We start from the raw sequence: 17,040 nt of genomic DNA, 5'->3' as shown, positions 1-17,040 counted from the left end.
ACATAGAAAGAGGTTGAGAATGGGACAAGAATATGACTTATTTAAATACTTCATCCTAGCAAACTGAAGCATTCAAACTACATAATTATGAGAAATAATATTAAAAGGTTTCCACCTAAAGGCAGTAAATTTAGGTTTGTTTTGCAGCAAGAGAGTAGGAGCAGCTGGGGATGCAGCTAGGTTGGCAGAGTGCTGTGTTAGAGGCTCTGAATTCATTCCTTAACATCACATAAACTAGAGTGGTGGCACGCATGGGTCTATAATCCTTGACCTTCAGAGAATCAAAACAGAGAATCAAAAAAGGCAAAGATTCTGCCTTCTGTGTCAGGTGTTAGGTTATTATAAAATGGTAGTAACTGTGTACTATGGAATTAAAAGTAAATATCGTGGCTAGTTTTATACCAACTTGACACAAGCTAGAATCATCTGAAAGGAGGGAAAATGCCTCCAGAAGATGAAGTTGTAAGTGTGCAAGGCGTTTTCTTAATTAGTGATTGATGGGGGAGGGTCCATTCTATGGTGGGTGGTACCATCCCTGGGATGGTGGTCCTGTGCTCTATAAGTAAACAAGCTGAGCAAGCCATGTAGAAGCAAGTCAGTAAACAGCATCCCTCCATGGCCTCTGCATCACTCCTGCCTCCAAGATCCTGCCCTGCTTGAGTTCCTGTCCTGACTTCCTTCAATGATGAAGGAAGTGGAAGCTGAATAAACCCTTTCCTCCCAAAGTTGCTTGGGTCATGATGGTTTATCACAGCAACAGTAACCCTAACTAAGACACTCAGATAGAAAATTAATTGTACAAAGAAGGGATTCAAATGAACATAGTGATTTACTGGGTTAGTTTTGAATTGGAGTAGTACTACGCAGAACTAACAATAATAAAGAAGATATGGGAATCAGAAAATGGAAAGATCTCCCATGCTCTTGGATAGGTAGGATCAATGTAGTAAAAATGGCAATCCTGCCAAAAGCAATCTACAGATTCAATGCAATCCCCATTAAAATCCCAGCACAATTCTTCACAGACCTTGAAAGAACAATAATCAATTTTGTATGGAAAAACAAAAGACCCAGGATAGCCAAAACAACCAAGTTCAACAAGGCAACGTCCGGAGGCATCACCATCCCAGACCTCAAGCTCTATTATACAGCTATAGTCCTGAAAACAGCTTGGTATTGGCACAAAAATAGACAGGTAGACCAATGGAATCGAATTGAAAACTGTGATATTAACACACACACATATGAACATCTGATCTTTGACCAAGAAGCTAAAAATATACAATGGAATAAAGAAAGCATCTTCAACAAATGGTGCTGGCATAACTGGAGGCTGGCATGTAGAAGAATGCGGATCGATCCATGTTTATCGCCATGCACAAAACTTAAATCCAAATGGATCAAAGACCTCAACATAAATCCAGCCACACTGAACCTCTTAGAAGAGATAGTGGATGTTAACCTTGAACGAATTGGTACAGGAGACAGCTTCCTGAACATAACACCACTAGCACAGACAGTGAGATCAACAATTAATAAATGGGACCTCCTGAAACTGAGAAGCTTCTGTAAGGCAAAGGACACAGTCAGCAAGACAAAAAGGCAGCCCACAGAATGGGAAAAAAATATTCACTAATCCCACATCTGACAGAGGGTTGATCTCCAAAATTTACAAAGAACTCAAGAAGCAAGTCTCCAAAACATCAAAGGACCCAATTAAAAAGTGGGCTGCAGATCTAAATAGAGAGTTTTCAATAGAGGAGTCTAAAATGGCTGAGAGGCACTTGAGAAAGTGATCAGCATCCTTAGCCATCCGGGAAATGCAAATCAAAACAACTCTGAGATACCATGTCACTCCTGTCAGAATGGCTAAAATCAAAAACACCAAGGACAATTTATGCTGGAGAGTATGTGGTAAAAGGAGGACAATCCTCCATTGCTGGTGGGAGTGCCAACTGGTTCAGCCACTTTGGAAATCAGTATGAAGATTCCTCAGAAAAATGGGAATAAACCTACCACAAGCCCCAGCAACTCCACTCTTAGGCATATATCCAAAAGATGCCCATTCATACAACAAAGATGTCTGTTCCACTATGTTCATAGCAGCATTATTTGTAATAGCCAGAACTTAGAAGCAACCTAGATGTCCCTCAACTGAAGAGTGGATAGAGAAAATGTGGTACATTTACACAATGGAGTACTATTCAGCAGAAAAAAACAATGGAATCCTGAAATTTGCAGGCAAATGGATGACACTAGAAGAAACCATCCTGAATGAGGTAACCCAGTCACAAAAAGAGAAACATGGCATATACTCTCTCATATATGGATTTTAGACATAGATCTGGGGAGTGCCAGCCTACAATCCCATGGCCAGAGTGTCTGGGAAACAGAAACTTCATTTAGTGGCTGATCGAAGAAGAGGCAGACTCCCTCGGTTAAGTACTGAGCTGAACTCAAGAAAGCCAGTAACAGAGAGGGAGGACTGATGATCAAAGGGATTAAGACTGGGCTGGTTTAACCCCAGAAACAGCTGACCTGACAAAGGTTAACTCTTGAATCCCAGGCATCAGCCTGGGAATCCAGCATGGGACTGATCAAGACCCCCTGAATGTGAGTGTCAGTGAGGAGGCCTAGGTAATCTATTGAGCCTTGGGCAGCAGATCAGTACCCATCCGAGTATACACACGGACTTTGGACTCCCATAAAACAATGTGAGGTGCACTCTCACCCTGAACTCTTGGGGAAGGGTCTAGGCCCTGCCCTATATGAAATGACAGACTATGGGCACCCCCCATGGAGGGCCTCACCCTCGGATAATGGGGGGGTTGGGGGGAGGGCACAGGAGGAAGGGAGGGAAAGGGAGAGGGCCCTGGAACTGACTTGTGAAGCAACCTTGTTTCTTATCTAAATTTAAACTGAAAAATAAATAAATAAATAAATAAATGTAAAAAAAAGACATGGGAAAATACATTCTAAGAATAAGTGAAGGATTCAAAACATTTCTAAGTCAGACCTTATATTAGTACTGGGGAGCCTACCACAAGAATCACTGGAAAAATATTGTCTGATTCATTGTTCAAAGGGCATATTTTAAGTCTATGAGGAGTGAAAGGGAAGAGTTCAGCAAAAATACTTTCAAGAAATAATAGTATATTAATACCATTTGTCAAGAGCTGAAATATAAAAAATATAAAACTGGATAGATTCACAAGAAAAAGAACAGCTTCCACAAGATCACTCATCCTGAAGCACAAGAAATAGGATAGAGAATATTCCTATGAGAACTGTGGCTACTAAGAACAAAAAATCAATCAAAGCTCCCCCCAATAGTAAGCCAAATTTTAGTGTATGTGTGTATTAGAGAAAGAGAGGGAGATTAAATAAAATGCTCTAAAATTACAAGGAAGAAACACAAAAATGCCATTAAATATATAAAGTTTATAATGAAATCACATCCATCTTTAATATAAAAGCCATTAATAAATGAGGAAAATATATAAGAAAGCTAGTAAGTTAAGGCTAAGCATGGTCAGGAAGAAAAAATGATAGGTTAGAAGAATGGAAGGATAGAATCAAATTAAAGACCCTAATATTAACTCACACACCTATGAACACCTGATCTTTGACAAAGAAGCCAAAATTATACGATGGAAAAAAGAAAGCATCTTCAACAAATGGTTTTGGTATAAATGGATGTTGACATATAGAATAATGCAAATACATCTATTTGCATTCACAAAACTCAAGTCAAAAATGGATCAAAGATCTCAGTATAAATCCAGTCACACTGAACCTCATAGAAGAGAAATCGGCAGTAGCCTTGAACACACTGGCACAGGAGACCACTTCCTAAATATAACATGAGTAGCACAAACAATAAGATTGGCAATTAATAAATGGAACCTACTGAAAGTGAGAAGCTTCTATAAGGCAAAGGACACAGTCAGTAAAACAAAAATGACAGCCTACAGAATGGCAAAAGATCTTCACCAACCCCACATCTGACAGAGGGATGACCTCCAAAATATAAAAAGAACTCAAGAAACTAGACATCAAAGTAACAAATAATCCAATTAAAAATGGGGTACATATCTAAACAGGAGAATTCTCAACAGAAGAATCTCAAATGGCCCAAAAACACTTAAGGAATTACACAATACCCTTAGCCATCTGGGAAATACAAATCAAAACAACTCTGAGATACCATCTTATACTTGTCAGAATAGTTAAGATCAAAAACACTAATGATAGCTAATGGTGGAGAGGATGTGGAATTAGGGGAACACTCCACCATTGCTGATGGGAATGCAAACGTCTACAGCTGCATTGGAAATAACTATGGTGGTTTCTCAGAAAATTGGGAATCAATCTACCTAAAGACCCAGCAATACCACTCTTTGGCATGTATCCAAAAGATGCACACTCATACTACAAGGACATTTGCTCAACTATGCTTATAACAGCATTATTCATAATAGCAAGAGCATGTAAACAATCTAGATGTCCCTCAACTGAAGAATGGATAAAGAAAATGTGGTACATTTACACGATGGAGTACTACTCACTGGTAAAAACCAAGGACATCTAGAAGTTTGCAGGCAAACAAATGGAACTAGAAAAAAACATCCTGAATGAGATAACCTTGATCCAGAAAGACAAACATGGTATGCACTCAGTCATAAGTGGATATTAGATGTAAACCAAAGAATAAGCAGCCTACAGTCTACAACTCAAGAGAAGCTAGGTAACAAGGAAGACACTAAGAGAGACATACATGGATCACGCTGGGAAGGGGAAATTGACAAAATCCTTTGAGTAATTTGGAGCATGGGAGGAGGAGGAGAGGGGAAGAGGATGGGGAAATGGAGGGAGAGGGGAAGGGGAGGAGGGGGAGCGGATAACATGAGGGAATGGGATGAATGACTTGGGGGAGGACCAAGAAGGAAAGCAATGAAAAAGATATCTTGATAGAGAGAGCTATTATGGGGTTATCGAGAAACCAGGCAGTAGCTAAGACTATAAGCAATAGCGGAGTGCCTAAAATGGTCTTCCCCTATAATCAGATTGATGACTACTTTAATTGTCATCATAGAACCTTCATCCAGTAACTCATGGAAGCAGATGCAGAGATCCACAGCTAAGCACTAGGCTGAGCGCCCAGAGTCCAGTTGAAGTGAAGGAGGAAAGATAACATGAGCAAAGGGGTTAAGACCAAGATGGAGAAACCCACAGAGATAGCTGACCTGAGCTAGTGGGAGCTCCTTGACTCCAGACTGAGAGTTAGGGAACCTGAATAGGGCTGAACTAGGCCCTCTGAATATGGGTGACAGTTGTGAGGCTTTGGCAGTTTGTGGAGGCACTGACAATGGGGCCAGGATTTATCCCTAGTGTATGATCTGGCTTTTTGAAGTCCATTTCCTATGGAGGGATACCTTCCTCAGCCTAGATTCTGAGTGGGGGCTTGTTCAATGTGATGTGACAGACTTTGTTGATTATGGGGGTGGGGGAGAAGTGGGACGAGAGGAGGGAGGGGGAACTGGAATTGGTGTGTAAAATAAAAAAAAAGACTGTTTTAAAAATAAAAAAAGAAAAATGGAAGAACAAGAGTTAAAAATAAAATACAAGCAGAAGTAGACATATAGAAAGAATCAAAAAGGGTCATTACTGGGGCTGGAAAAATAGCTCAGCAGTTAATAGTAGCACTTCTTATACTTGCAAATGGCCCTGGTTCAGTTCCCAGCAACCACATGGCAGCTCACAACTGTCTTTAACTACAGTTGCAGATGTTCTGATACCTACCAGGGGCATCAGGCATGTGCATGCTGAACATATATGGATGAGGGAAAATAATTTTATATATATATATATATATATATATAATGTAAATAAATATAAAAAAAGAATTTGAGTGGCCATTATATGTGTATAAAAATCATGCCAAAACATGACTGAAGGCCTCAACAATCATTTATTTTGGCATAGAGTTTACAGATTGGGAAGAGTTCAGCAAGAACAGCTTATTGCTCTTCTATTCAACGCTACTTTGGGAAGCCCAGTATTTGATGACTCAGTAGGTGGAAGCTGGAACCACTGAATGCTAGAGCACTCACTTGCCTTGTAATTGAATTTACCATCTTGGGCTGTTCGCTAGAATACTTTCATAGAGCATCACCATGTGATTTGAGGTTACTTATAAACATTGAGAATAGTTTCCAAGAGAAAGTGCCCCAAGGTCAAATAGGCTTAACACTTTAATAGCCTAGCCCATTAATAGTCCAAGAAAGTGATTATATACCTCATCTTCCCATGGAAGAAATAAGAATATGATATTCTTTAAAACTATGTGTGCTGGGAAATATTTTCATCCATCTTAGAAAATTCAATCTGACACAGAACACATTCACAGAATTATTCATGGCACTAAGTAAAATCCTATGCAGTGATTAAGAAATGTAACCATTTACATACAATCCACAATAAAAAGATTGGAAGAATCTTGAACCAAAGAGAAAAGTCAAAGTCACAAAGGAATACAAATAACTGGAGGTCCAGAACTGTTAACTGCCCTCAGATCTTTTATTCTATGGTTATCAAATATTTTCAAAATGCTACTTACTACATTCTTATAATTAGAGATACAAATATGAGTGTCTTGTTTTATTTCTTTTTGAGATTCCAATTTAATTAAATTGTTCCCTTTCCGTTCTTCCTTCCAAACTCTCCCATAAAAACCTCTCCACTCTCCTTGAAAATATAGTTGTCTTTACTTGGTAGTTTTGCAAATGGGCTAATAAGCGCCAGTCAAGAAAATAACTGGATGCAGCATACAAGTTAGATTTAACTTCTGCATAAATGTATAATGAAAACAAGATTTGAAGGAACAAAAATTATTCAATCTATACAGAAAACAGAGTAAGTAAGGCAAGGCCTTGCCAACTCTGAGCAAGCATGCTTTCAAATATATGAGGCTGCTTATCACACAATCAAAATAATATCCTTTCCAGTGTGGTGTGAAATGAATATCAGCATCCTGAAGCAAAACTGCTGCAATGACTTACAAAAACCTTAATCTTTAGTCATAACAATGAAATAATTAGAACAATTCAGCCAATAGGTAGATCCAGGATAATAGTAATGAGACTACTAGCATTCCCTAGTGAAAGCAGTACAAAACCTTAGAAGACCTTCTGCAATTCCAGTCATAACTCCCTCTTGTCACAAGTGCATGAGGTCTTGAGAGGGTTACTAAGTATTTAGGACACATAAGGTTGACTAAGGGCTGACCTCTAGTAGTACAGCTAGCCATGAACTGGACTTGCTATGGATAGGACTTTCAATGATGCGGCTTCCTTAGAATCACCCATGCCCCTGTAAGTAACCACAATGAACTGACTGCTTCAGCAAACAGGACATAAACTACTTCCTGTGGTTTGTAAGTGCCCTCTATTTGGGGTGGATAGAAATTTATCTTCCCATGGGAAGTCACACAACAACTAAAATACAGCCTTTAGAAAAAAAAAGCAAAATGCCATGCTTAAGAGCACTAACAGACTATGTTGTTAGTATAGTGTTATGAACTGAATTTTCCAAACATATCCACAAAAGTATCTCCCATATGACACAGTTTTCTGAAAAAAAATGACCTTGACATTGACTCATTGAGAGGTAAAATATAATTCTCATCCCTTCAGTCTGAATTCATACTGGTGATTTGCTTGTAATAATAGAATGTGGATCAAGTAATGCTGTGTACCTTGCAAAAAAGGCTTGTTTTTTGTTTGTTTTTGCTCTCTGTCTCTGAATGTCCTTAGTTAGTATACAATCATCATTCTCATAGAAGTGCAATGCACATTATAAGCCACGTGAAGAGTATCTGATTAATAGTCTGCCTAGGCCCGCAGGTGACTTCTCCCAGATTTGTGGGTAAAGTCTCCCAGTCATTCAAGTCAGAAGCTCTCATGCTATTGAAAGTAATTCTTTTGTTATGAAGACCCAGTCATTATAGAATGAAAATAATTTTAACTCCATCACACCATATCCTGTCCCAATTCTTTACTCACAGAATCCATAATTAGTAAAAGAAAGCACAGTTTTACATTACTATACATTGGAAATGCTTGTTACATAGTAATTGGACAACACAAAGACAACAAGCAAATATCTTCCCCTCTTCCCTATCAGCATCCTACTCATACTTCCATGTTTCCTTTTACCTAACATTTTCCTCTAGCAAGTAATGATAAGCTTTGGATGACAGCCTAATTTTATTTATTTATTTTTTTATTTTTCTTATTATTTTTATTTCATTTTTTTTCTTTATGTCAAGTTTCTTTCCAGGTTCTTGAACATTTGATAAATCCATGACAAAATTAATTTTCAATAGGAATCATCAAAGCAGTAAAGTTACTAAAATATGTATTCCTACAGAGATGTAACTGAAATGTATCCGTATTGTCAAAAATCTCTTCATTTTTGTAGTTGCAAAATATTTCATTACACAAAGGTGTGAGTTTGCTTTACACATGATCATCCATTCCATACTGAACATGTACACAAAGACATTACATTGTACCCTATCAAGATAAACAATTATAATTTTTTTATTTTATTTTCCAGTTTAAATTTAGATTAGAAACAAGGTTGCTTCACAAGTCAGTTCCAGGGCCCTCTCCCTTTCCCTCCCCTCCTCCCGTGCCCTCTCCCAACCCCCCCATTATCCGAGGGTGAGGCCCTCCATGGGGGGTGCCCATAGTCTGTCATTTCATATAGGGCAGGGCCTAGACCCTTCCCCAAGAGTTCAGGGTGAGAGTGCACCTCACATTGTTTTATGGGAGTCCAAAGTCCGTGTGTATACTCGGATGGGTACTGATCTGCTGCCCAAGGCTCAATAGATTACCTAGGCCTCCTCACTGACACCCAGATTCAGGGGGTCTTGATCAGTCCCATGCTGGATTCCCAGGCTGATGCCTGGGATTCAAGAGTTAACCTTTGTCAGGTCAGCTGTTTCTGGGGTTAAACCAGCCCAGTCTTAATCCCTTTGATCATCAGTCCTCCCTATCTGTTACTGGCTTTCTTGAGTTCAGCTCAGTACTTAACCAAGGGAGTCTGCCTCTTCTTCAATCAGCCACTAAATGAAGTTTCTGTTTCCCAGACTCTCTGGCCATAGGACTGTAGGCTGGCACTCCCCAGATCTATGTCTAAAATCCATATATGAGAGAGTACATGCCATGTTTCTCTTTTTGTGACTGGGTTACCTCAGGATGGTTTGTTCTAGTGTCATCCATTTGCCTACGAATCTCATGATTCCATTATTTGTTTCTGCTGAATAGTACTCCGTTGTGTAGATGTACCACATTTCTCTATCCACTCTTCGGGTGAGGGACATCTAGGTTGCTTCCAAGTTCTGGCTATTACAAATAAAGCTGCTATGAACATAGTGGAACAGACATCTTTGTTGTATGAATGGGCATCTTTTGGATATATGCCTAAGAGTGGAGTTGCTGGGGCTTGTGGTAGGTTTATTCCCATTTTTCTGAGGAATCTCCATACTGATTTCCAAAGTGGCTGAACCAGTTGGCACTCCCACCAACAATGGAGGAGTGTCCCCCTTTCACCACATCCTCTCCAGCATAAATTGTAATTGGTGTTTTTGATTTTAGCCATTCTGACAGGAGTGACATGGTATCTCAGAGTTGTTTTGATTTGCATTTCCCGAATGGCTAAGGATGTTGAGCACTTTCTCAAGTGCCTCTCAGCCATTTTAGACTCCTCTATTGAAAACTCTATTTAGTTCTGCAGCCCACTTTTTAATTGGGTCCTTTGATGTTTTGGAGACTTGCTTCTTGAGTTCTTTGTAAATTTTGGAGATCAACCCTCTGTCAGATGTGGGATTAGTGAATATTTTTCCCATTCTGTGGGCTGCCTTTTGTCTTGCTGACTGTGTCCTTTGCCTTACAGAAGCTTCTCAGTTTCAGTAGGTCCCATTTATTAATTGTTGATCTCACTGTCTGTGCTAATGGTGTTATGTTCAGGAAGCTGTCTCCTGTACCAATTCGTTCAAGGGAACCACCCACTTTCTCTTCTAAGAGGTTCAGTGTGGCTGGATTTATGTTGAGGTCTTTGATCCATTTGGACTTAAGTTTTGTGCATGGCGATAAACATGGATCGATCCGCATTCTTCTACATGCCAGCCTCCAGTTATGCCAGCACCATTTGTTGAAGATGCTTTCTTTATTCCATTGTATATTTTTAGCTTCTTGGTCAAAGATCAGATGTTCATATGTGTGTGGGTTAATACCCAGGTTTTTTATTTGCTTCCATGTGTGGGGCTTTAGATGAGATTTAAGTTCTAATAATGTTTCTTTAATGAATGTGGATGCCTTTATATTTGGGGCATAGATGTTCAGGATAGACACTTCATCTTGGTGGGTTTCACCTGTGATGAGTATGTAATGACCTCCTTCATCTCTTTTGATTGATTTTATTTTAAAGTCCAGTTTGTTAGATATTAGGATTGCTACCTCTGCTTGTTTCTTGGGTCCATTTGATTGAAAATTTTTTCCCAACCTTTAACTCTCAGGTAATGTCTGTCTTTGAGGGTGAGGTGTGTGTTGACAGCCTAATTTTAAAATAAGATTCTACCCACTTCTTTCCTAATTCAAATGCCCTATATAGAGAAACTCTGCATGCCCCCTCCACTGTTCCCATACATGCCCTTAGAGATAACCAGGAATTTCAAATAACTGTGTTTTATGAACCAAGGGATGGAACTTCTAAGAAAGATCAAAGAAAATACTAAAATCAAAAACACTACAATAGAAAGGAAGAAAGTAAAAAAATACTGTAATAGAAAGGAAGAATGCCTTTGATAGGGTCATTGATAGATACAATACAATCAATACAGCCGAAAAATCAGTCAGCTTAAATATATGACTGAAGAAACTTCCAAGGACATGAATAAGTTGTGCTGAATATAAAGCATAAAGGCTTTTAAAAATCATAAGGTCTGCACAAATGGCACATGATATCCAAGAACTCTTGGATAACTATATTACACCTTAGGTATAATAATAGCATTCTCATCTGTCATCTCTATTTTCCAAAAAGCTAATTATGGATAATTAATATGTTCTACATATACTCATTCATGGAGGAGGAAGTCTACATCATGCATCACCCAGAGAAGTTTGAAGTGTTGACAAAAATCTCAAATTTCAAATTCTGAGTAATAGAAATATGCTAATACAATGCACTTATAGTGTATATACTTCCATAAAGGAGAAAATCTCACTGAGAATGCTTCTGTAATTTATAAATAATTTTTTTCTTTTAGCTATATTTAGCATGAGGCACATTAGCAGGAAGAATTTGAGGTAGATTCTCAATGTAAAGATGAAAGAGGAAACCAGAATAGGATTCTAGAGTACAGTTATACAGTTATCCAACAGAAACATAACTTTGGCCACATGCTGAATTTTAAATTCTCTTCCTTAAAACACACACAGAGAGAGAGAGAGAGAGAGAGAGAGAGACAGAGAGAGAGAGAGAGCAATCCAATACTGAATTTTATTTAATTCATTCTCTTCAAAATATCAACATGTGATAATGTTAAACATCTTACATTCTTTTGTCCATACTGAATCTTCTAAAGTCTATGTTTTAACTGCTCAATAGTTACATTTGCTAAGTCTACTTGGACAGCCTACCTTTAGAGTCTGAAATCTGAATGGGTGGCTCCTAAACCAGGGACACAAGAATAACCCCCGGGCTTGTTAAAGTGCAAAATTTTGGATTTCACCCAGACGTACTAAACCGGAATTTGCATTTTAACAAGATTCCCACTCCCTGAGGTGATTCATGCACAGTAAAGTTTGAAATGCTCTGGTTTAGTATGACAGCATTCCTAGAAAAATGGAAGAGCAAAAGAGATGGCAGTGAAAATTCAGATATGTTCTAATAAGCTACCAGCCTATACAAATTCTTCTTGTCTTTGAACTTGATTTATATGAAAAAAGCCCTAAGCATTTATTTCAGAAGTATTCACTAAATAGTTTTCAGTTTTGTAACACCATATGAGGTAAAATATGAACTAAGTTGAACAATCCTTGCCCGCTTGGAATGACAAAACCATAAAAACCACAGCATATGAAAACATCAAAACACAACAGCAGGACTATTGTTAGCGTAACAAATCTGTGAAAATAATAAAGAAATTGCTATGAGCTGCCAAGGAGCATGAACAACTGAATATTGGTCAAAGTCATCAGAGAAGGTAACCTGGCCGCAAGGCAGAAGTCTCAGTTAGGCTACAGAAGAAAAATGAGCATCCTTAGTATAAAGGTGAAAGAGGGGATTGGAAAGACTTGATTTTATCACGTGTAATGATTCTGAACCTTCCATTGGTTTCTAAAGGTGAGAAGACTTCAAAATTTTAGTGTTCATGACTATAAGTTAAAACTGAAGACACATCCTCAGGTAACACATTTATTTATAAGTTAAATGTACCTACACTGTCATCAAACATATTAAATACACTTAAAATTAACTTCTTCCTAATATATCTTTATTGAAACGAAATGTGCATCCAAACCATGTACTGGGTATCTGATCCCCAAAGTTTTTGGAAGCCACTTCTCTAAGTCACTGATTTTATTTAAAAAAATACCTTAGCATTCTCCTAGAAGCACGTATCATAGAGTTATGCAATAAAAAGAGGCACAGAAGTCCAGTGGTGGTGACACACACTTTTAATCCCAGCACTCTGGAGGCAGAGACAGGTTAGTTCGAGGCCAACCTCGCCTGCAGAGTGAGTGTCAGGACAAGCTCTAAAGCTACAGATAAAACCCTGTCTCATAAAACCAAAACAGGGAGGGGCATGGAGTTGTGAAATCCAGGACAAAATCAGTCAGGAGACTGAAAATAATCATGTTAGCCCCATAGAGCTCACCCGTTTGCTCCATCACAATAGAGTTTACTGTAATCCAGTTGAACAAGTCTCAGCACAGTTTACTAAGTGATCTTCCTCTAGCAAATTCTTCAAGTTTCCTTTAGGTTTCTGTTTTAAGGTTCCACAAGGAGGCCTTCTAGAATCTCTTAGTCTGATTTATGGTCTCTTATTAGTCTTGCTAGGGTTTTTGTTGTTATTGTTTTAATATTGGGGATTAAACCTAAGGTCTTATGAATGTTAGGTAATCATAATATCCCAGGGCACACTTTACTTTTTATTTTTATTATTATTATTTTTAATTTTTATTTTGACCCAGTCTTACTAACTGGCCCAATGTGACCCAGCTGGATCTTGAGCTTATGATCTTCATGCTTCAGACATTGAATACCTGGGATTACAAACACGTGCAATGAGGTTCAGCACTTTCATATTTTTCCTACATAACAATTACTAGAACTGGAAACAAGTAATTCCTTTAGTAAATCATGATACCCTTACTAGACTGTTCATCACTATCTACCAAGAGTACTGATTCTTGCATATAATATTGCTAACAATAAATGAATACATTGTTTTACAATGGTAGGTGGACAAAGAAAATGAAATATAGTCATCATAGACTTTTTCTACATGCATTTATTATTCTTTTCTATTTTTTAAACTTAGACTGAGTAAACTGAGTCAGAGAAAAGTAACTTGGCCTTATAATAACTGGAGCTCTAGTGCAGACTAATTTACTAAACTGGTGTGTGTGTGTGTGTGTGTGTGTGTGTGTGTGTGTGTGTGTGTGTATGTTTGAACCTATAATAGGCAGTGGGCTTAATGGGGAAACCTCCTTGGCTCTCAAAATCACAGTTTACTACTTAAAGAAGTCTAATCACAAGCTGGGAGAAAGAGAGGGGTTGAAGAGGAGGAGAGAGGAGGACTTGGGGGGCAGGAAGATTGAGTCAGGAGAAGAATAGAGGAGAGAAGGAAGATAAATACCATAATAGAAGAAGCCATTATAGGTTTGAAGAGAGATCTGGTACTAGTGAAATATCCAGAGGCCTACAAGGATGACACCAACAGGCAATCTAACCAAGACTGGAGAGGCCACCTTAAATGCTCTTCCCTATAACGTTGATTGAGGACTTCCTTGTGTGCCATCCTAAAGCCTTCATCATCCAGTGGCTGAAGGAAGCAGAGGCAGACACCCACAGCTAAACACCAAAATGAACTCCTTGAAACCAGTTGCAGATATGGAGGTTATGACTTGGCGGGTGAAACCCACAGAATCATCTGACTGAACAAGGGGGAGCTCATAGACCCCAGACTGACAGCTTAAAGGCCAGCATGGGACTGATCCAGACCCACTGAATGAGTGTTAGTGAGGAGGCCTCAGCATCCTTTGGGGCCCCAGACAATAAATCAGCATTTAGACCTGTCATCCAGATGGACTTTGGGAGCCCATTCCAAGTGGAGGGATGCTGTCCCTGCCTGGACACATGGGGGAAGGCCTAGGCCCTGCCCCAGATCATATGACAGACTTTTGAGATTCCCCCAACAAGGGCCTCACCCTCTTTGGAGAGTGGAGCGGGGATTGGGGAAGGGGTTGGGGAGGGTTGAAGGGGCACAGGAGAGGGAGCTCGGATTGACATGTGAAGTAAACTTGTTTCTAGTTTAAATTAAATTAAAAAATAAATTAAAAACAAAAAATTCTCAACACACACACACAAAGTCTAATCACCCATCAAATGACGAACAATATGTTTAGCTCTTCTCGCCCTAGGTTTCTGCAGATCAGTAAAATATTGATGCAGTTAGTCAGAGGTTATTGGATTCCCTGAAAGTAGTCCTTATAAGCTGAAATCTCTATGCCATTTTCTGTGTGTCTAACAAACTACGGTCCAACTTTAAATATGGATTATGCATGAGCTGCAGAACTTGCCAATGGCCCAGATCCCCAATTACCATTAAACTAAAAATTTATTCTATCACTTGCTATCCACCTTATTCAACACTGTATGTATTCACCCATGAGGTCATCATTAAGCCACTTTATAATATTAGAGTCAGGCTTCTTTGCTTGGTCGACTTTATGGAACATTGTCTAATTTTATGCAACCTAACGCAAGTCTGCATCTTGCTGTTACATTTGTGTCATAATGTACTTTCTATAGCCTCATTTCGATGGCTATCATAAATATGCAATAATTGATCCTTATATACCTGTCTCTACTTGCTTTTTGTATACTCTTTAATTAATCTATGCATGTATCATTTGGTCATTTTCAGTTGAGGGTCTGGGCCAAACTTGCCAGAAGCAACAAGAATTCACATTTAGAGAATACCCTCCACTGTATTGGGATTCTTCATCTTTCATAATCTTCCTGGAAGACATTTCTGAGAAATTTCTCAGAACACAGATACACCATTTTCTGTGACTGGTGACAAGTGTACTTTTTGAGAAGGTACTAAGACTTGACAAGTTCACATCACATAACTCTCCCATGTTCCACATCTTTAAAAATATACCTCCTTCTCCCAGCCAGGGCACACAGAAATGCTTCTGCTCCTCTGAAAGGAAAACACCAACACAAATTTGCTCAATATGTCTTATATGCTGTGTACAAACCCTATTTCTCCCGTATAGCCTTAAAGAAAACACAAATAGCCTTTGATCGTTCAGAAAAATCTTGTAAATCTGCCTCTGATGTTTAATAATTCCATTATTCTTACTGGAATGATGTAGCAGCCGGTAGAGACAGCTTGTAGAACTCAGCTCGTGGGTAAACGTTCAGTCTCATGCTGTTTTAACAACATTGGCTCCATCATCAGTGCAAATAGAAACAGTGGAAAGAATGTGAGGAATGAGATATTTATTTGGAATTTCAGCTGTGATTATGGTTTCCCACTGCACTGAAGGTGCACTTTCTGGGAGATGAGGAACCAGCCCAGTGCCACAGAGTCCCATGGGAGAGCTTTCTCAGTATTTGCTGGAAGTGATTATGATGTAATTTCATGAGGCAGCTATCAGTTAACAAACTCTGTGAATCTAAATCAGCCCTGATTTAACTTGCCCTTCAGGAAAGGTTAAAATACAGAGAAACTCAAAGAAAGCCTTTGTAGAAATATACTGCAGCTTTAAACAAATATAGAAGCCTTTTAAAGATGGATGTTTCATTTTTCCATTTTCTTTTTAGTGTCTCCTCTTAGTCTAAGCAAAATAAATGCTAGCATAATTATATACAAATGTGATTAATTCTAGAACTGAATGCAACTCTTTTCACCATCTCAAAATAGATGGTGTTGGAGTTGGGCCTGCCAATTTGCAACATTTTCAGTAGAGAGTGGTGCTTCTAATATAAGTAACTTGGTCTTTCATTCTGCGTGTTGTGTTGATTATTTATTCGACAGGGAACCTGTCACATCTTTCAGGGTTAGATTTGAAAGTGTCTGTAGTACTACAGCTCAACTTTGCTTTGAATGTTAGAATCATATGGAGAGGGGTGTTGAAAAGATGACTCAGTGGCCAAGAATACATACTGCACTTGTAGAGGACCTGAGTTTGGATCTCAGCAATGACAGACAGCTCACAACTACCTGTGACTCCTATTCCAGGGGAATCCTATGCCTCTTGCCTTCTCAGTTACCTGTACTCACACACATATACTCATAAACAGATGTATGATTTAGAAATAACCTAAGTATTTTTTTAAAAGACTCACATGGGTAGATTTGAAAAACTACCCACCAGTCTGCCTGCACCACTAAAGGACACTAAAGACTAACTAAAGGACAACTGGGGTGTATCAGGGTCCAGCATCAGTATTTTCATAACTCTAAGCGATTCTCTGTATACCTTCAACAAGAAGCACTGACCTACAGACACTTAGATATCTTGCCCTGTAATATACACCTGATATGGAAGCTTCCAAATATATAAAGCAAATATTAATAAACCTAAAAGAAAAGTTTTACTCCAGGACAAAATCACCCCACTTTCAGCAAAGAACATTTTGGCCAAATGGAAAATCAATGCAGAAAATAGGAGAGTTAAAATGTACTTGAGAGCAAACAGAAGGACATCTAAAGAACATTCTACCCAATAT

Source organism: Mesocricetus auratus, unplaced genomic scaffold, assembly GCF_017639785.1.
Source record: "Mesocricetus auratus isolate SY011 unplaced genomic scaffold, BCM_Maur_2.0 Super-Scaffold_100003, whole genome shotgun sequence".
NCBI classification, from domain to species: Eukaryota; Metazoa; Chordata; class Mammalia; order Rodentia; family Cricetidae; genus Mesocricetus; species Mesocricetus auratus.
The sequence above is the reverse complement of the archived record's forward strand: the minus strand, read 5'-3'. Positions refer to the sequence as shown.